Raw genomic sequence first — 21,191 nt, 5'->3', positions numbered from 1 at the left:
GGAAGGGACAAAGCGCAGACCGGGAGCGGCGGGCGGCCGCGCGCCCACTGCTCCCTCCCTCCTCCCTGGCCAGTCCCCGTCCTCTCGCGGCGGCTTTCCCTCGGTCCCCTCCGCCTCTCCTCCTTCCCTTCTCCGGCCTCCTCCCTCTTCTCGCCAGCCTCCCTCCTGGCCCTGCGCGCTCTCCCGTGCCTCTCCCTCCGCTCGTGTCATTGTGTCATTCTTTCTTTCCTCCTCGCTCCTGTCTCGGTACGTCTGTCCTTCCACTGCCGGCGTGTCTTCGTCCTCCGCGCTGGGGCGACGGGTCTTCGCGTCTTACTCTCTCTCTCCGCCGGTCCCCCTCCCTGTGTGTCCCCTGCCTGCTCCCGGGGCTCCATCCTCCCCTTCTCCGGCCTCCTCCTTCCCCGTCTCCTCTCTCCTACACCTTCCCCAGGCAGGGTCTGCAGTTCCCGCTCCCTCTCGGCTCTCCCAGCCTCCCTCCCCTCGCTGAGGTTCGGTACCCCCGCCCCCCACTGGGGACTCGAAGGTGAATCAGACCCAAACGTGCCCTTGCAGCGGGAGCTCACGGTGTGATGGGAGAGACAGACCCAGCCGCAGACAGTCCCATTCCGGGGTGATGGGGTGTGACCGAGGGCGAGACCAGAGGCTGAGAGAGCCGGGGCGGAAGGAATCCTCGCAGCAGGTCCACCAGGGGGGACCTCCAGAGAAGGCGTGGTTGTGGCGTGACCTCCAAGAACCAGAAGTTAGACCTGAATTGTTGAGAGGGGCAGCAGTAAGGGCGTTCCAGGCCCAGGGCACAGCTTAAGCAAAGGCCCAAAGGCAGGAAACCAAGGTGATTCCGGAGGACAACAAAGCAGTCAAGTCTGACTAGAGCGGTAGGGGCCGGGAGCCAAGGAGCGTAGAAGAAGCTGGGGTGAGTGGGCGGGGCCGTTCTCAGCGTGTCCAAGGCCAGGCTGGGAACTTAGTCTTCCCAGAGTGACAGGGAGCCACGGAGGGTTGTGAGCAAGAGGAGGGACGGGGAGAGATGGATGGGGTAGGACCAGCGGGCAGAGAGGACCCCGAGGGACTGGGCACTGCTGGGTTGTGGGTGAGGGTGAGGAGCCAGGGGATGGGAGTTGTTCCCAGCGGGGAACCAGGACGAAGAAGAGGGTGGAGGAGAGAGAAGACGACGCTGTGGGCAGCTTAGAACCTAGGGGAACGTTAGGGGCTGGGCACATTTCGGGAGGACATTCAGGCAGTATAGATTTATGGTTCTAGGGCTTCCTCCCACCGTGCCCCCAGACACCCAGTTCTCTGGGGACAACTTATGCTTACAAATTTCCTGCGCATTTTTCCAGAGGAATTCTTACACCTATGCAATATGTTATACCATCCTCCTCTTTCTTGTCCCTAGATGGAATCACGTTATTCTGCACCTTGCTTTAAAAAACAAAACAAAACAAAAAAAAAAAAAACACTATGCCCCAAAGACTCACCCACATCCATGCCATTAGAGCTCCCTCGTTTGTTTAAATGGCTCTATAGTATTCCCTTTATTTATCCATAATTCATGCAATCAGTTGAGAGACTGGGAGCTGAAACTAATGAATATTGCCTATTCAAATCTTCTGGTTTGTGTGTTTTTTTAAAATTGATTCCATTCAGTGTTTTTTAAGCCTCTGAAACCAGCTATTTGATAAATACCTCCAGATGTTTTAATTTTTTTTATAATTACTACAGTGGTGCCCCCTTATTTAGTTCCATTTTCCAAAGTTTCAGGTATCCACAATGAACTATAATTTGAAACATTATACACAGAAAATTCCAGAAATAATTGACAAGTTCTAAATCGTGCGTTCATCCAGGCAGTGTAACGAAATCTTGCACCATCATTTCCGGAACCTCTGTCATCCTGTGGACAGGTGTATCCCCCTGTGTATGCCACATGCCCATTCAGACTTTCAGTAACTGTTTCAGATTGAGTTAGCAGATTGCCTTTTGTGATACTTCAGGGTTGTGTTTTACACAAGCCTTATTATACTTAATCGTGGTCCCCAAGTACAAGGATAGTGATGCTGGTAATTTTATTACAAAATATTGTTATAATTGTTCTATGATTGTTGTTAAGCTCTTAACTGTACATAATTTGTGAATTAAACTTTATCATATGTATGCATGTATAGAAAAAAGAAAACATAGAGCATTTGGTACTATCCAAGGTTTTAGATGTTTATTGGGGGTCTTGGAACATATCGTGTTCCCCCCATGGTAAGGGGGGAATACTTGGATGACAGAAATAATAATGTGAGAACCCATACCCTTATTGAATGACTGCTAAGGGCAGTCCCTACACTAAGTATTTGCTATGCATTACATAATTTTTCACATGGCCACCATGTTATTAGAAACAGTTATTATTTCCATGTAAGAACAAGGGACTTGAGGTTCTGAATAATGAGTTGCCCAAACTTACAAAGTCAGTGACAGAGCTGGAGACTTGAACCCAGGCCTCTCTGACTTGGGGTGGGGGTTCTTCCTCTGTGAAAATGTGCTACTTCTAGGGGTTGATGTTGTGCACATGTGGACTTGTCATGCCCACAAATTCACGTGTGATTCCAAAGGACCCTTTGTCAGACCCTGTACTTTGGTATCTGGAATTCTGTCCCTCTGCACTCACCTTACATGCCCTGTGGTCAGGACAGGACAGCAGCTGCACAACCATGCTGACCTTGTCCTGCCCTGATCCTGGTGTGTTGTGATTTCAGTGTCTGGGTCTGTCTCTGGGAATACACTGAGGGCACAGTCTAGGTCTGAGTCATCTCTGCGTCTTCAAAATATCACCCAACATAGGTGTGGCTCAGAGCAGGGTCTCAGGAAAATGATAAGTGAATGAATAGGGGGATGGGTTGTGCTGGGACTTTGATGAAGTCCCTGGGATAAGAGAACATCATTCCCATAACTTCCTGAAACGTGAGGCCTCCATTCCTATCAGTTGGTAAGTCATGGAGACTACTTTTGCCACCATTCTCTAATGTATACAGTTCCAAATCCCTCAGCATGTGAGCCTCAGCTGTAACAATTTCCACAAAGACTGAGACACTCCCATCAGCCCTGGGGACTCAGGGACCCCTCACTCCCGTCCCTCTGAGACTCGAGGCTGGCATTCCTGGCATTCCTGGCAGACATTGGCTCACAGGCATACTAGACCTTCTCTGCCTCCCTACAGCCGTAATTCCCACAGCCCTTACACATAGAGACTGCTATTCTCTTGACACCCAAGTGCCACCATTCTTGTTCCTGGGTTGGAACCATACTCCAATGGAAAATAGAAATTTTCTGCCCTTCACAAGGCCGTCCCCAAATTTCTGAAATGGGAACAGCTAAACAGGAAGATACCCTGAACCTGTTCCAAACTAGGTCTGAGTTTAGGACTCTGACATTGATACCATGAAACAGGAGGCAGTGGGTCATAAAGAACATCAAAGTAATGCAGAATCCTCCTCGAATGAGAGATCAAGTCCAAACCCAGGGTAATCCTTGAGCAGCACATAATCCTTACAGGTGGGATAATCCTCAGACCGGCAGAACATAAAAACGCAGATGATCCAAAGGCCACAGATGCTTCCATGGCACTATTAAATAATCCAAAATGGTCACTTGCTCCTGTGGACTTGTAGGAATTGGAGATGGAGGCATCATTTTTGTTTTGGTGAATGACAAATCCCATTCCCATTATCTCTTCTGGTCAAGGAGCCTGGGAGATGGGTGTGGTTATTTGGGGAGGGTCTCCCCACAGCCTTCCTCTTTGCAATGGGCCATACCTACTAATTTTGAAAGAAAGCCCACATTCACATGACTTTTAATATAGTATATTGTTGTAATTATTCTGTTTTTATTATTGTTGATCTCTTGCGGCGTTCAATTTACAAGTTAAACTTTATAATAACTATGTATAGAGAAAAAAGAGTCTACCTAGGATTCAGGACTATCTGTGGTTTCAGATCCACCGTGAGTCTTGCAATGTATTCCCAGTGATGAGGGCGTCGACTGTTTGAAGACACAGAAGAGACATTGGAAAGAAGACCACGTGAAGATGCAGACTGGAGCGAGGCGTCTACATGCCATGGAGCAGAAAGGATTCATACCAGCCTCCTTGATTTCCAAATCCCATCCTCCACAACTGTAAGAGAATAAATTTCTATTGAACAATAACATTAGAAATGAGAACAAGTCGTGTTGTTCCTATCTACTGTCAATATATTAATAGTCACTTTCAAATGTAAGCATTCTAATGTAACTTGGAGAAGAAATCATTGTCTGTTCAAGGTCAAATTTTATCATTCAGTTGAAGTGTGTGTGTGTGTGTGTGTAATTACATAATTACAGGAGTAAGAGGCTGAAATAATTAATGATTGTGAAAGCCAGCAGGATGCAGGTGGGTTCTTCAGGAGAATGACTCTGAAGTAGATTAGAGTTCAGCAAATTAATTGGGGGAGCCCTCAGAATTCACTTGTGTAGGGGAGCAAACAGGTGAGCCAAGGAGAGGTTGAATGGTGTGCACTTATAGTAAAGGCCTCAACCAATCCCATAGGGAGCTGGGGAGCTGGATGGCTCCACAGACACATCCTGAATTGGAACAATATAGCTAGGCCTTATACTGCTCATTGACCTGTTAAACAAAACTCTTTAGGCCAATTAAACTTAGCAGAGTTAATATGAGCAAAGAATGATTCATGAGTTGGGCAGCTCTCAGAACCAGAAGAGGTTCAAAGAGCTCTGTCCAGCAGTGTTAGCAGAGAAATTTCAAAGCCTGAACACAGAAGCAAAACAGAAATCACTTGATTGGCTACAGCCTAGTTTCTGCCTTGCTTGGGCGTGGTGTGGTTAACCATTTGCATTGATTCAGCAGGTCTGATCAATTATCTGCCTGTGATCCCCTGAAGCTTGGCTGTTTGTTACAATATTACTGCCAAGTTAGTGCTATGGTGAGCGTATCCCCCCAAAACACATGTTTTGCAAGGTTAATTCCCAATGCAACAGAGTTGATAGGTGGGCCTGGTGGGAGGTGTTTAGGTCATGAGAAATTCATCCTCATGGATAAATTTATACTGATTATAAAAGGGCTTGGGGTTGTGGCTCAGTGGTAGAGTGCTTGCCTAGCATGCCTGAGGCTCTGGGTTTGATCCCCAGTGCTGCATACAAAAACTAAATAAACAAAATAAAAGAGCTTGAGGTCACAGGTTCAATTTCCCTGGTCTTTCTTACCCTCTTACCTTCCTCCGAGTGATGATGAAGCAAGAAGGCCCTGGCCAGATGTTGGCACCTTGCTATTGGGCTTCCCAGACTCCAGAACTGTAAGAAAGAAATTCTTTTTTTAACAAAATAAATGGCCCAGTCTGTGATATTCTGTTTAGTAGCACAAAATGGACTAAGACTGTTAGCTTTTCTCTTGTTTGCATACTAAGTTAGGTGGTTTGTTAGGGAACTCAAAGGGCAGCCAGCCTTAGGCTCATGGCCTCCTGCTTGTTTTGACTCAGTAGACCCATCACTGGATGTGTGCTGACCGGAAAGGGGCTGTGACCTCCGTCAGGCAGCTCCCTTGCTCCGAAGGGGGTCTTTGTGAGGGAGGACTCAACTGCAGGCTCCCAGTCACCAATACTCCCAGCAACTGCATGGACAGTACTCATGTCCAGAGGGGGCAGTCCACCCTCTATGCCATGTCTTTGACACCCAGGAACAATGAACAACTTCCACATAATCAAACAACTCATGAAATAAAACAGTGGGGTGTGTGTGTGTGTGTAGGTATACATTGATATATCAATAATGATATCAATAGTAAGGGTGACTCAATTAGATACTGTAATTAGGAAGAATATTTTCTCCTCTTGGAACCAACATGTGGTTATAAAAACTGTAAATGATAACACAAGGCAGAACAGTAAAGACTAGAGAAGACGGAAACCCAGACCTCGTGTTTGTGCTAGGCAGCCTTTGTACAATGGTTTGGCATTCCAGCTTTCATATTACTAAAGGAAATAATCTTTAATAACTGTATTTAATTTTTTAATCATTTAATTCCTTTTGGGATGTACATCTTTTAAGAAAAGATGTTATTTGAAAGTTCTTTATGTATCTGAAGATGAATTTTAAAAAGATGGATGACTTTGTTGGCTAAAATTTCTTGAAGTGGAAGTAAAACCCTCTAATATCATGTACAGCAACTTCTATGAAGAATCATCTTTGATCCAGACATTGTAACGAATACAGAGAGCATAAAAGAAACAGGAAAGTTTGGGGAATGAGGTGCCTCAAACGCATTTTGTTCTCACTAATCAAACTTCAAAACAACAGATTTTTAAAAGAATACTTTTAAAACTACGTTCTTTATAGTTTTGAGTCCATTGAAGCTAAAACCTTAAATCGAAACTGTCAAGTTTGCTGCATACTACTGACCACCGTTTTACTGCCTCAGGATCTTGTATGTGAAACATTTGGGCATTAAACAATGAGGTGCCTTTTTAGTTGATTTATGACTACCTTAACTGTGACTCTGCTTGTTGCTGCGATATTTCTGGGTCTTGCCCGTAATGGACAACACAGCACGTATGAATCATGGATGCACATGGAAAGGAAAATCATCATTGATGATGGAATAAGAAAGAGGCTGAGTGAATTAGAAATTACAAGCATATTATGATTTGTTCTCTCTTCAGTTGTGTCCAGAAATAGACAGCAGCATCGGGCAGAAGAATTGCTGGTCATTATCAGAAAGATGGTCACATCACATCTGATTATTCTTCAACCAAAATTGACTCATGACCTAAGGGAGACTTGGGCATGGCCTTCCCACAGCATCCAAGCAGCATGGCGAAGCAGGTCTTCTATGTTCAAAGAGCTACCTGCACAAAAAGGAGACAGTATACTCTGCAGAAGAGAATCCCCACGTAGCAGGACTTACCGATGGCCAGAGGTACTTGTGGAAAACATGGTTTCTTTGGCGAACTTCCTGAAGAAGCCTCAGACCGACGTGCTCAGAGAGTGGAAGTACATGATGCATGCTGTAGAAGCTTTGCTATTCTGCTTCCACTGAGGTGCTGAAATAGGCGTGCAGCTCTTGAAAGTTGAGATAGGGATGGAAACCGAGGCATCATATTCACAATGTTGTCAGCCTTCCAGAATGTTCCCAGTGATCTCCACTTCCTGGTGGTCATTCATTCCTTTAGGCAATCTCCCCAAGTACACACTGGCCCTGCTGACTTGAGTATAACCTGGAACATGGCGAGGGATGGGATGTCATTGCCGAGATTGGATTACCAAGGGCTGTGACCTCTGTCTTGTTGGCAAACTCTTTGGGCTCCCTGGTTTTTCACATATGAATGATTAATGAAGTACGTGGTTATATTGTGAGCTGCCATTTTGGAAATGCCTATGTGTCAAGACACTGAGGGAAGCCCTTGGCCAACAGCCAGAAAGGAGCCAAGGTTCTCATTCCAATACCTCATGAGGAAACAAATGGTGCCACAGACCAGTGTGTGAGCTTGGAAATGGGTCATTCCCCAGTAGCATCTTCAGGGGAGATGGGGACCCCAAGTCAGCATGCCTGCCTGGTGAGGAACTGTGAGCAGAGGATCAAACTAAGCTATGCCCAGATTCCCGACCCACAGAAACTATAGGATGATGAATGTGTGCCGTTGTAAGCTGCTTAATTCTGGGGTGATTTGTTATGTAACATTGGATAGCTTGTATGATTTTGAGATCTTGAAGGTCAGTTGGATTGTTCTATTGTCCTATTTCTCATCCAAGATTTAAGGACAGATTCTACCCAAGTGATTATGTGATGTGTCAAGTGTGTGCAAAAATCTTAGGGAAAAAAACGAGAGGGCAGGACTTCCTCATTTTTGACAGTGTTGCACCAGGTGAATCAACCCTTCTGCGAAGACAGTTACAAGTGTTGGTTAGAGGACTAAAAGGGTCTTCACAAAAACCCAAAGAACGTTTACATGTTAAGGGAGCCTTTAAGATCACGACAGAGACGCTCCTCTGGGGAGGAATTTCCCAGCTGAGATTTAGAAAGTGAGAACTTGGAGAAGCACACAGGGCACTGGAAGCTGCTCAGACCCGGGAGCATTTGCTTATTCTGACGACAGAAAACGAACTGCAGAGTCTTCAGCAGTCTCCTGGAAGGTACCAAGCTGGCAACATGGCACACGGGAGCCTCCGGAAGAAGGTTCTTCAGTGGCAGAAGGAAAAGGATCCCAGACAGATGGGCTCAGGCACAAGCACCAAGGAAGTGCTAGCACAGGAGTCTGGACCTCTGCAGAAATCAAGGGCACTCCAAGGACTTAAGGGAACATAGATCAAAGAAGGGACTAGAAACCACATGCAGGTGGCATGAAGGGGCTCGACGGGACAGGCAGTGGTGGGCAGCCATGACCACCTGGACCTGATGGGCAGGGAAGGAGGACGAGACCTGAGGCACGGAGGAGGGTGGGCACCAGTCCAGCTTGTGGACACAGGACAGCGCAGCTGCAGCCAGGACTGTGGGGAGGGACCCAGGGGACTAAAAACCCTGCCTTTCCAAAAGCCCAGCGCTGCCTCCTGCTAATCCCAGAAGGCAAGGGGAAGCCAAGGACACAGTCCTGAGAGGCCAGCCTTCCTGGGAACACCGAGCAGAGAAGAGTGACTAGCAGACCGGAGGGTTCGTGCCTTCTTGCCATTTAGCACGTCCTTGTCCTTTTCCTTTGTTCAGACAGAGAAGCTCACCTGTCTAACACAGAGGGGCACCATCCCAGGAGCTCACCTGTCACGGTGGAGTGAGGCCCCCCCAGTTACGCTCCTAACTAAGCCACCACTGTGCTTTTCACAGGAGACACTGAGATGAAAATGTCAGGGTGACTCCAAGGACCCAAGTCATCAGTGCTTCCTCTTATCATCCTGCCACAGGGTCCCGTGGGCGTTATTTGGAGATGGAGGTGTGAAGAGATTGCCCAGGGAATACTGTGGGTCCACTTCTAATTCTCCTTCATCCCCTGGTGTAGCAGCAACCCAATTTCCTCTTAGTAACCGGACCCGTCACCCTAGCCCAGTAGCCAGGGCCCTCCCTCTGCCTTTGGTCCAGCATCACGACTCGCCCCAGATGGCCCAGAGGCTCTCTCTGCTCCCTCTTCAAGGAACCAAGACTGTGTCCTCTGGGACAAGTGTTTCTCCTGAAGGCACTAGGAGCCCAAACCCACCCGCTCCAAGGTTGCAATTCAGGAAGCGTAAACGGCTAAGCATGAAATTAGGTGTCTCAAAACACAGGCTGAAAGAAACGTAAAGATCTTAACAAAGTCAAAGCTCTCGATTGGCTCCATTTGCGCTTCTAGAATCGGACAACACTTTATTCTTCAAAATAGAACGAGCGATCCCATGAGAGCACAGGAGGCTGGTTTTATAGACGGGAGGGCTGAGGAAAGCAGAGACAGACAAAAAGTGGTTTTGCTGCTTCAAAGTTACTTGCCTCGTAAAGGTTAAAGGAGGGGGCTTCCTGGTGGTGCCAGCTAGCGCTGGCCTGTTAGGGATTTGGCTATCATCCGTCTCTCCTAATTATTCAGAAGGTCAGATCAACAGTTTGGTTTTGGCTTGGCGACGTGGAACTTTAGCGTGAGTGATGCCATTTTGGTCTGGTCTGCTGGGCCTCCTGTACATTCTACTTCCAGGTGGAATAAGCAAGAAGGGCCAGTCCTGCTTCCACTTCTCAGTCTGGACACTGTGTATTCGGGCTCTGGAAATGCTACAGTGCACCGGAGGTGGTTTAGGGCAAATGCTGTTCTCTGGACCCCACCCTGCCCCTCCCTGGGTCCCCCAGATGGCACCACAGCTGAGCCTTCAGTAAGTCCTTCCCCCATGACATTGACTCATTGGCTTCTGGGTGATGGGACATAATTTCACTTCTCTGTCCTCCACATTCGTTTCTGATTCAGTGTGGGGGACCCTTGGGGCTCCTCCTTCAGCCGCCATCACGGTAAAGATAAGGGACTCTTCCAAGGTACCACAGAGGCTTTCTGACATCTGCCACCTGTGTCTTGAGATGGGAATGCGAGGTCTGAGCTTATCTTTCTTTCTTTCTGTACCAGGGATTGAACTCAGAGGCACTCAACCACTGAGCCACATCCCTAGCCCCTTTATTTTATTTAGAGACAGGGGTCTCACTGAGTTGCTTAGCAACTCACTTTTCCTGAGGCTGGCTTTGAACTCACGACCCTCCTGCTTCAGCCTCCAGAGCTGCTGGGATTACAGGTAAGTGCCACCGTGCCAGGCCTTATCTTTCTTTTTATTGGTCTCCAAGTCGGTCAGAGGCATACTGTAGGCCATATGGTCTTCATGGTGGCCTTTGTCACCAAGGTGACTGAGTGTCACTTAATCTCCCAGTACCTTGCCCTCTGTCTTATTCCACCACTGGTAACAATCTGAGCACTCACAACACACTAACAATGACTAGGGGGCTAAACCGCAGGGTGGGTATAAAGTAAGAGAAACAGTAATATATCGGAGATGCACAAAAAAATTAAAGTGTTCTAATGTCCTATCTTGGAGAAGTTTAAATAAATTAGCTGCAGATTGTTAAGTGTATGCATTATAATTTTAGGATAACAAACAAATTTAGAGTATAAAAGTTCTGAACTAATAGAAGAGAGATTAAATAGGAAGGAAAAATTTTAGCCCAGCCACCCAATCCTAGGCCAGAAGGGAGGAGGAAATAAAAAGGGAATCACTGAAAATGGAGTATTTAACCCCAAATATGTTAGTACTTGCATTAAATGTAGCATAAGGGTTCTGTTAAAATCAGTTTGCCAGGTTGAACCCCCCTCAAAATCCAAATGTACGCTTTTCACAGGACACATCTAAAATGTAAAGGTACAGGAATGTTGGACTGAAAAGATAACAGAGTGGCAAGTGGCCACCAGAGGAGCTGAGGGACGTAGTAAGGTCAGCTAAATAGACTGTAAAGAGGGTCGTGTCAGGGTTGGGGGTGTAGCTCAGGGGTAGAGGGCTTGCCTGGCATGCATGAGGCCCTGGGTTCAATTCCCAGCACCTCAAAAACAAAAACAAAAAAAAGGTAGTATCACAACAATAAAAGTCTCAGCTCATCAGAGTATTAAAATACTCAATTGGTACACACTGAATCGCAGCTCCCCAAATGTATAAAACAAAAGTTGACAGAACTACAAAAAGAAATAAAAATCACAGTGGTGAGTTTTTAACATATTTCTCTTTAATGAGTAAATTGAACATGAAAAAAATCAGTGAATATATAGAAAATCTAAACAATATCATTAATAAATTGTTGTAAGCAAAAGACAGACATTGTACTCGTAACTGTCAGATACATACATTATTTTTAATCTGTAAATATCCATCATCTTTCATGTGTTATTAAAGTTCATGAGGACTATTATAAACATTGACCAGAGACTGAGCCACAGAGAAAAATCTCAACTTTATTCACAAGGTTCACAGCATAGAAAGTGTATTTTATGAACACTTTCCAGTTAAGGTAGAAATTTTAAAAGATGATTGGATCTTGAAGGTTTGGAAATTAATAAATCACTTTAGAAATTCTTGGGTCAACTATGCAGTCATATTGGAGACTAGAAAACAGTTTGAGGGTATTAATAGCTTAAAATGCTTATTATTGGAAGACAAATAAGCCAGATTAAATTAGGCATTTCTTCTCAAGGGATAAATAAAAATAAAGTAGAAAGAAATAATAAGTAAATAATAAAAATTTTAAAACCCATAAACCAGAATCAACAGAGTTCTTTTCTTTGAAAGAGTAATAAATTGATAAACCTCTAGTGAGTCTAATCTCAATGAAAAGATAGAAGGCACATTTGGCTAATGTCACGAACATAAAAGGACATAGCCACAGATATTGCATGCATTGAAAAATAAGAAAATAATGTTTTAAACAATTTTATATAAATGCCTTTGAAATTTAGATTAAATGTATAAGTTTTCTAAAATAGATAGACATGAATTTCTAAAGTATTTAGGACAACAACGTCAGAAAAATACAGAAAACCTGAATGGTTTTATAACTGTAGAGAAGAATCAGGTAAAAATCATCTCACAAGGAAAACTCTAGGTCCCAAGGGTTTAACCAGCAAATCGTATCAAAACTCAAGGGAGAAACAAAGAATCCCTTCTTCTCCAAATGCTTTGCTTATTTTTGGAGGCTAATGTAAAATTTATACCAAAACTCAACAGAAGTTAATCAGGCAAATATGGTGTGAATAGTAAACCAAAATTAGCAAGTTAAATTGATTTAAATATCAATAGGTGAATACGTCATAGCAGAAATGTATTTGCTCAGGTGGGTGTGGTGGTAATTTTCATTGGCCTATAATCCCAGTGGCTCCGGAGGCTGAGGCAGGAGGATTGCAAGTTCAAAGCCAGCCCCAGCAACTTAGTGAGGCCCTAAAGAACTTAGCAAGACTCTATGTCTAAATGTAATATAAAAAAAGGCTGGAGGAGCGGCTCACTGGTTAAGGACCCCGGGGTTCAATCCCCAGGTACCAAAAGAAAAATGTTTTTGCTCAGTCTTATCAGGCACACTTCAGGTGCTCAAAAGCGACCTGCGGCCAGTGGCCATGGCACTGGACAGCAGAGAGAACATGGCCATCATTGCAAAAAGCACTACTAGACACTCTATACATGAGAATCATGGAGCTATGGAGCAAAACAGTAAAACTCACACAGAGCAAAAATGGGGAAAAGGCATTCTCTGACAATAGACCAAAGAGAAAATCAAAATCAGTATTGCAGAATACCTAGAAGAAAATGTATCAAGCAACAATAGAATACAGTAATCTCCACTGCTAAAGAAACGTCAGTCATTGGCAGTAGTGGTGAGACCCAGAAGTCTACGCGTGAATCCTCAGAGCGAGGCAGAGTCCCACAGGGGCCATTGCTCTGCAAGTGCCAGGAAAGGTACCTGGACAGGAAATGAAGGTGCAGTATAAATAAGAGCCACGAAAAGACGGGACTGTCAACTTTCACAGACAATATGATCATCTACTTAAAAAACCCAAGAATTTACAGAAAAATCTTAGAATTCATAACCAAGTTGTTTGAATTAGCAGACACAGCTCTGCATACTAATCAGGATCTTATAATGAATCAACAAGTAGAATTCGATCCCTGTCTCACACCATACACAAAGCCATTCCAGATGGGTTCACATGATTTTGAGATGATTTAAATATAAATTATTTTGCATTGAAATTTTCCATGGTTAATTTTTTAGGTCATTGATTTTCATAAATTAATTTTACATCAACTTGGGGTGATTTGCAAGTCTGGACCTTTGTGTTTGCCACAACTGGGTGAGGGCAAGGGTGCTCCTGGTGTCTACTGCATGAAGCCAGGGGTGTGCTAGGCACCCTACCATGTACAAGGCATCCCCCTCTCCCCCACAACCAAGTACTGTCCAGTTCCAATGGCAACAATGCTGAATTAAAAACTCTGCTGTAACCTGACACTTGAATGGGTTATTGTGTTGCCTCTAGTCATTTTCCCAGTTAACTTTGAATTTTCTAGGTATATAATCATACCAATTGCACATAATATAAAAGTATATACATACTAATTGCATAGAATAATCCTTTCCAGTACTTAGAGTTTTGATTTGGTTGTTTGAGAATGATGTTCACGGTGCACCCCTAGACTGTGTTCCCCTGAGGACCCCATCATGGTGAGATTCCTATGTCTCCCCACTGAGGACCCCAGAGCTAGATTTTGCTTTTGCAGGGACCTTGCAGGTGGCGTGCAGGTGGCGTGCAGGTGGCATGCAGGTGTGTGCCTGAGCTCACCCTGAGGCTTTGTGGACGTGGAGAAGGGCTCTGTGCTCACTTTGGTGGCCTTGACCCTGAATGAGGCTGTCCCTGGGTCAACTGGGCCGTGGTTCTCCCGTCGTTGTTTCCTTAGATTCTGACCCACTTTCTGCACTTGGAACTTTAGCACCTGCGATCTGTCAGATGCCAATGTCCCATAAATGGCTTCTCTTTTTTGGCTTAGGTTAACCCAAATTGGCTTAAGTTAACCCCCCCAACCTTGGAATGTGAAGTAACGGTCGTGGTATTGGGTGCCCTTCTTTCTGCTGTTCCTGACTGTGAGAAGCCATCTCTGCTTCCCATTCATTCCTGAAACAAATATTGAAATCCACAAGTTCATTCCAGGCCACCAACATAGGGGTCCTTCTGGTTTTCTGTCTTTCCATGTGTGTCAATACCTTCTTCAAGAAACTAGTTTCCCATTATTGGCATATGTTTGCTCATTTCTTTTTCCCCATGGCTGTCACTAGCTGCTGCTCCTCCCTGCGTGGCTGCTGACCTGGTCCTGCGAGGCTCTGCTTCCCCTTGCCTGGACGCCCTTCACCATCCCCAGGAGGCTCCCACAGCACCCTGCTGGAGCTCTGACACCCCCACAGGGCCATCCCTGAGTGCACCCACACCCAAATGCCCTCCCTGCTTGAGTTCTGATGCTCCTCTCTGATGTTCTTGGATAGAAACCATCACACTCTTTTGGGGACACCCAACTGCATACAGCCCACCTTGATCTTTAATACCTGCGGGCTCTAAGGCTGTACTGGTTAGGAAAGGTAGAAAAGGGGGGAGAAGGGGCGGGGCCGGGAGGGAAGGGGAGGAGCAGGGACAGGAACAGTGTGATGGTCCTGGATCTACTTTGATGTCAAGCTGAGAGGGTTTCTGAGTGGAAGTGGGGTAAAGAGGAGGAGAAGCGAGCGCGACTTCAAAAGCTTTGGCCTGAGCTGCTGGAAAATGCAGCTAACATTTACTGAGGCGGGGGACAGGCTTGGAGTGGAAATCTAGAGCAAGGTTTCCACGTGACGAGTTTAAGTCACCTATAGGTATTTGGGCAGGCAGTTAAATGGGTGGGTCTGGAACTCTAGAGAAGGAAGCAGGATGAAGAGCCGTACTTGGGGGTGAGAAAGAGTTGGATAGTGTTTACAGTCTTGGGCTGGATGAGATTGCTCTGGGGCTGGGTGGAGATGGCAGAAGCAAGTGGCTCAATCCTAGGGTGGAACCGAGCCACGTTTACTCAGAAGCATTTAACTTTCTTTCGGTTTTTTGCAACTAGATAGGTAGGTAGGTGCCATCCTAAATTAAGGAGATGATTTTATTTCAGGAGGCTTCTGTTGGGAAAGGTGCCTGAATTTTAAGAGATGCTCCTTCAGCCTCTAGCAAACTCCTGCACAGCAGAGTTTCCTCTGGTCTATGTTTGAAGATCTATTTTAATGGATTTTCTAGCATTGAACTATATGAGTAATTCTCGGCATTTGGCCATGGTATGTCAAAAACTTGCTGGAGGTTTTCAGTTGCCACCTGTCAGCTTGGAATTCTCCAGGTGATATTCACAGGGAGATTCATCTGCAATTTTTGCCTTCTTCTGTTACCATGTTACATTTTATGTTCTGTGATGCCGGCTCTGTACACATAATTGCAAAGATCTGTAAAACATTTTTTCTCTTTATGTTGAATCACAATGACCTGTTGATATTTTGAAATGATTTAATAAGATTCTGTAAGCATGTATCATTTGCCAGTCTCTTTAACAGGTCCATCTTTTCTTGAGAATATTTTTATAATTTACACGTTCCTGAGGAGTCATGTGTTTTTTCCAAGTTTTCCAGTTAAAAGCAAAGAAGTGAACACAAAACTCTCCAATGAACTGGATTCCTTCACAGGGACCCCCTTCCTGCTCATCATTTCCATCCTTTGGTCCACATCCTGTGTGAATCTGGACTCTGAGCTACTGGTTTTGGTTTTTGTGCTAAGCATTTCAACTTAGGTCTCTGATTTGATTTGGCTTTTTCACTATGATCATTTTTCTCCTTTATTGTTGTCCATGTATGGTTTTCTTTTTTATTCTGACTTATTTTTGTTTTGTTGATCATTTAAAAGTCTCCTTTTTTTTCAAGAGACTGAGTTGCTTAGGAACCTTGCTAATTTGCTGAGCCTCCTGCCTCAGCCTCCAGAGCCACTGGGATTATAGGCGTGGGCCACCGCGTCCGGCCTCCTTTTAATTTTTAATGCTCTATTATTTTTATACTTTATGGTTTGTCGAAAACGGTGCTGGAGCTGGGCGTCTGCACTGGAGTGCTTGGTCTTTTCAAGACTTGCCCAGGAGCTCTGATTCTTGTCCAGCAGGGGGCACACCTGGACTTGGATGGGCTCCCTGCCTCCGCGTGAGCAGAATCCCCTGCTGGGAAACGGAGTTAGACCGTAAATCTCCGACAAGGAGAATTTTTGTTTGATGAGTCAGTGCATCCATTTGCCCAGGTGTTGCAAGATCAAGTGGCTACAGGACAAAGGCAGGCGTAAGTGTGTGCAGTAGCCCTGGGGTAAGCAAAGCAGCAGGGCAGAGGACACCTGAGCTTTCGCTCAGACAGGGGACCGGGGACAGGGGGCGGGGCTCAGTCAGGGGACAGGGGACCGGGCACCGGGCGGGGAGTCCGGACCAGAGGGAGCCGGGACGTTCCTTCAGCTGCAGCGGAACGCCGTCGGGCTGGATCCCAGATCTTCAGATATTTCAAGGGAAGCAAAGCATTCGGATTATTGGACAAGATCTCCAAATTTTAAACCACAATCAATGAATTTAAAATATTTGGAGAAGCCGCAAGCAAACTGAATGCAACCGTGAACTGGAAGATTTTTTTGGCGCGTGGCGCGGGACCCGCTATACTTACTCAGCACGGGATTCCAGTTATTCAACACTTTCCCCTAGGGTCAGGAAAACTACAAGGACGTCTGCTGTCCACACTCTGGTCAGTACTGTACAGAAATGGCTAGAGGGCGCAGTGAAGCAGGAAGAGAGTAAAAGGAATCGGGATGGGAAGGGAAGAAACAAAGCGTCATTGTTTTCAACAAGACCCTGTGTGGGGAGAACCCCAGATATCCTACCGCGCAGATTATCGGCCTTAGCAAGTGCGTTTAGCAGAGTAGCTGCGTTCAAAGACCAGCGAGAGAAATAATAATAGCAATATACAATACAATATATACCATGCTCATAAATCAGAACTTGTGCTATTTTAATTCTCCAAGACCCTGGGTGTGGAGGTGGGCAGCGTTCAGAGCTTTGTCCTCCCAGACCCAGCCCAGCCTGGCAGGGGGAGGCGGCAGGCGGCTGCCAAAGAGCCCAGGTGTTCTCCATCTCTGTTAGTTCCTGACGTCCGTCCTGTTTTTTCGAGACCATCCCATGCTACTTTTCTGCTCTCGAATGCTACCTACCTCTTTCTTCAGGCCCTTTCACATACGGATCGTGGTTATCTTTAGATTCCCTGTGAAATCCCACCAGTAGGTACAACTATAATGCATCAGTTTTTAAATGTGTGTGTGTGGTGGGGGGGGATTCCCTGTGAGATTAGGACACCTCTGCATTGTATCTGAATCTGATTCTGTTGCTTGGTTTGTCTCTTCAGATTACAGAGACGTTTTAAAAGTGGGCCGAATATGGTGGTCCTTTGATTTTCTGGGGGACTGGTTCTGATACCATCATGGGTACCCAAATCCACAGAGGTTCAAGTCCCTTCTGTGGAGTGGTGTAATATTTGCATATTTGCATAACCTGTGGGCTTCCTCCTGCACTTTCAACTCTCTCTACATTACTGAGAATACCTAATGCAGTGTCATGCTGTGTATTTGTTATGCTGTGCCATTTAGGTAATAATGATCATAAAACAGAACCTGTCCGTGTTCAGTACAGATGCAATTAAAAAAAATTCTGTATTAGCAATCAGTTGATCTGAGGGTGCAGAACCAACAGATAAGAAGGACTGTGTACCTATGAGCAATGACCAATCTGCAGCAGCAGGAAGCCAATCCTCATCTCCAGTAACCAGCCCAGCTGCCAGTCCACTGCCAGAAGTCAGGCTCCGAGGAGATCAGACCCCTGTCTCTAGCAGCCAGCCCAGGAAGCTCAGCAGGGACTTCTGCAATGATTGACCCCAAATGGCCAGGGCGTGAATAACTGACAGCTATCAATAATTGACATTATTAATATTATTAGTAACTGGTAACTTCCTGGATTTTCATCCCTGCTTCCCTCATGGGACCAACCAGAGAAAGTCAAATATGCCCCCTCCCCGGTCCCAGAGGATTTCTCACTCTGGTTAGCCTGCAGACTGCTGCTACGCCAAGGCCTCCGACAGGCGTGCCCGAAGCCCGCCCCTTAGCCACCACAGAGCTCACCCCCTCTTCTGCCTGTGTGGAGCCTCTGCCAAACGCAAGTGGTGGTGGTGGCTCCCTCCGGGTAGCCAGCTGGGATGCCTGTCCTTTGCCTGTCCTCATTGGCTTGGACTTTATTTCTACAGTGGGTTATTCGTTTTGGTTTTGTATCCATGGGCTCTGGAGAGGTTCTTGTTAGAAAGCACGAATGTATGTCAGCATCGTTCCCAGAAGCCCAGGGAGGGCTTGTAAACGCTGAGACTGAAATCAAGCTTCTTGGGGAGGCTTCTGCCCCTTCGGGTGCTGGGCAGAGCAGGTAACGTGTGTGGGCGTGGAGGTTAGGGAGGAGGCTGTCGCGCAGAGGGCAGAGGGGTGCAATCAGGATGGGCACCGCTCCAGCTGTCCTACTGGGGGAGAGAAGCACCAGTGCCCGGATTTGGCTGAAAGTTCTGACGTCCCCAGCTTTGGGAGCAGAGATCCCCAGGCTGGCTGGTCTACCCCCAATCCTTTGCCTGGCCTGTGGGCCCCCCCGCTCTGCCTTCTTCCATGGGCTTTTTCCTTGGGGGGGCTGTGGCCACGTGTTTGGTCTGTGGAGGCTCCGGCTAGCATCTTCCCAGTTCAGGGGTCCTGGGAGGAGGACAGCGGCTGTTTGCAGCAAAAGTCCTGGGACTCGACTCGCTGGAGGAAATTGGACGTGGCCCCATCTACGAGCTGGTAAAACTGCCTGCCTGATTGTGGGGGGATGCGTCCTGCCAATTGGCCAGTGCCCGTCACAGACTCCCCAGGAGCAAGGGCGGGACCCACCATGGAACAGTGGTCCTCACCAAAAAGTAAAAACGGGGTCAGAAGGGAACCAGCCCTGAGCAGTCAAAACCAGCAAGTAAGCCATGGAGCCCAGGAGGACAGCCCTGCGGAGTCACAGGGACACTTGGGTTTCCTCTCCAGCCTGGGAAGCCCAGAAATGCAGAGAGGGAGTGAGGATGAGGGGACCAGACTCAGGGAGGCCGCTGCAGACGGAGCTGTTGTGTCACCACCCAGATGCCCTGGAGCGGGCTGGGCGCCCAGACCGGCTGCACCCTTCCTCCTCAGTCCTTGACCCTGCTGGTCCAAGGCCTCCAGTCCAGCCTGTGCCCTGCCGTGGTCCCATCCTTCCTTGGACACGTGGCAGGGAAGCTCCTCGTGCGGCGGGCGGGTTCCTTGTGTCTGCACCCTGCGGCTTCAGTTCGCAACTTCCTTCCTGCTATCGTCATTTCTAAGTTCCGGCTCCTGATGTGCATAGAGAATGAGCTCATCCTGGGGCCAGTGTCAACTCTCCTGACCCGGCGGTGCGCTGACCTCCCTGTGACTGATGAGGGCAATGGCCAGAGGGAGGGTGGGCAGGATCAGGGGGGTGGGGTTGGTCCCACGGAGCCGCATTGCCCTACAGTCTGGGGTGTGCAGGAAGGCATGCGCCACCACAACCCCTGCTCCCCGCCCCTGATCCTCAGGACCACGAGCCCCCAAACTCAGTCTGCTACATCCGAAATCTCCCCAGTTTGCACATGACTTTGGGGCTCCATTCCTGGTATGGTTTGGATGTGAGGTGTCCCTCCAAAAAGCTCCTGTGTTAATGCAGGAATATTCAGGGGTGAGTGGTTGGCCTGAGAGGGCTGCACCCTAATTAGTCCTTCCTAGTTTGGGTGGACTGCCTGTGTGGTGACTGCAGGCTGGCGGGGGTGACTGGGGGAGGAGGTCCCTGGGGGTTGCCCTAGTGTAGGGTTGCTCTCCCCACGACCCCTTCCTCTCTCTTTCTCTCTCTGCTTTCTTGACGGCAGGAACTGAGCAGCTTCCATCCATCCCCCTCCCCAAGGATGTTCTGCCTCACCTTGGGCCCAGAGAGAAGGAGTCGGCCATCTACGGACTGAGACCTCTGATACCATAAGCCAAAATAAACTTTTCCTCCTCTAAACTGTCTTTGTCGGGTGTTTTGGTCACAGTGACACAAAAGCTGACTAAAACAGTGCCCTTCCCTGCATTCGCAGCCCATCCTAGATTCTGGACCTAGGATGGGTCTGTTTCTTGTCAGCCCTTCCATGGTTTCAGGATTTAAGATCATTCAAAACACTCACAGAAACACCCAGAATAATGTTTGGCCAAATGCGTGGACACCTGGGGCCCAGCCAGATGGACATCTGAAGTGCAGTGTTTCCCCGTGGTACTTCCAGCATGGAGATGGATTTATACCCAGCTGTTAGAGCCCCTGGTGATGGTCTTGTCCTCTTTCCATTCAGACCTGTGCCCTTTGTGGCATCGCACAGGTTCACAACTTCAGATACCACCTGGATCCTGAGGATTCTGTGTTCTCGTGTCCAGCCTGAACTCTTTCTCCAGATCCACGTATCCACCTCCTCCTGCCTTCTCTCCACTTGTGTGATAGTGCACACCCAGCCCGGCCTGTTCCAAGCTGAGCTCTGGCACTGGTCGCTTTAAGGCCACCTGGCTCAGACCCAAAACACTGGCTTCATCCCTAACTTTTCTTCCTCTTCCTGTGGCATCTGATCTGTCAACAAACCCTGTCTTTTCACTCACTCCTCTGCCCTGCACCACACCCATCTGGACCCCAAGTCCCCATCTCCTATCCCTGGCATTGCAACTGGCGAGTTTGTGCAGCAAGTGGGGTGATCACTGGAAACAGGAGAAACTCCTGTTCGAGAACAGTCCTCACAGTGCACTCAGGGTAATGGCTCATCTTAGGCGTCATCCGGACTGGGTCATGGGTTATCTGGACATTTGCTCAGACGTTATTCTGGGTGCTTCAGTGAGGGCATTTGGAATAAGATCGACATTTAAATGAGCAGACTTTGAGTTAATTGTGTTGCCCTCCTCAATGTGGGTGGGCCTGGGCCTACCAGTTGAGTAGACTAACAGACCCTCCTGCAAGTAAGTAGATCTAGTTTGCTGACTGCTTCAACCTGGGGCATGAGTTTCTTTCTACCTTCAAGCTGGAAC

The 21,191-nt window shown here is 47.1% G+C and overlaps 1 long non-coding RNA gene and 1 other non-coding gene across 5 annotated transcripts; both read left to right on the top strand.

Moving 5' to 3' along the window:
• Window positions 1-6: 6 nt before the first annotated feature.
• On the top strand, window positions 7-20,145 carry LOC125617683. Of its 4 annotated transcripts, none has more exons than XR_007348756.1 (3): window positions 56-910; window positions 3,978-4,158; window positions 9,678-10,151. It is a non-coding gene; the product is annotated as an uncharacterized LOC125617683 (long non-coding RNA). The 4 variants fall into 4 exon arrangements; XR_007348757.1 differs by lacking the exon at window positions 9,678-10,151 and adding an exon at window positions 20,018-20,145 and having other exon boundaries at window positions 58-910; XR_007348755.1 differs by lacking the exon at window positions 9,678-10,151 and adding an exon at window positions 6,693-9,650 and having other exon boundaries at window positions 58-910.
• Trnaa-ggc lies at window positions 10,986-11,058 on the top strand. The gene has a single exon. It is a non-coding gene; the product is annotated as a tRNA-Ala (tRNA).
• Window positions 20,146-21,191: the final 1,046 nt, after the last annotated feature.

This window comes from Marmota marmota, unplaced genomic scaffold (genome assembly GCF_001458135.2).
Source record: "Marmota marmota marmota unplaced genomic scaffold, marMar, whole genome shotgun sequence".
Lineage (NCBI taxonomy): Eukaryota > Metazoa > Chordata > Mammalia > Rodentia > Sciuridae > Marmota > Marmota marmota.
Note: the sequence above shows the minus strand (reverse complement) of the source record. Positions and strands in the feature narration are given on the sequence as shown.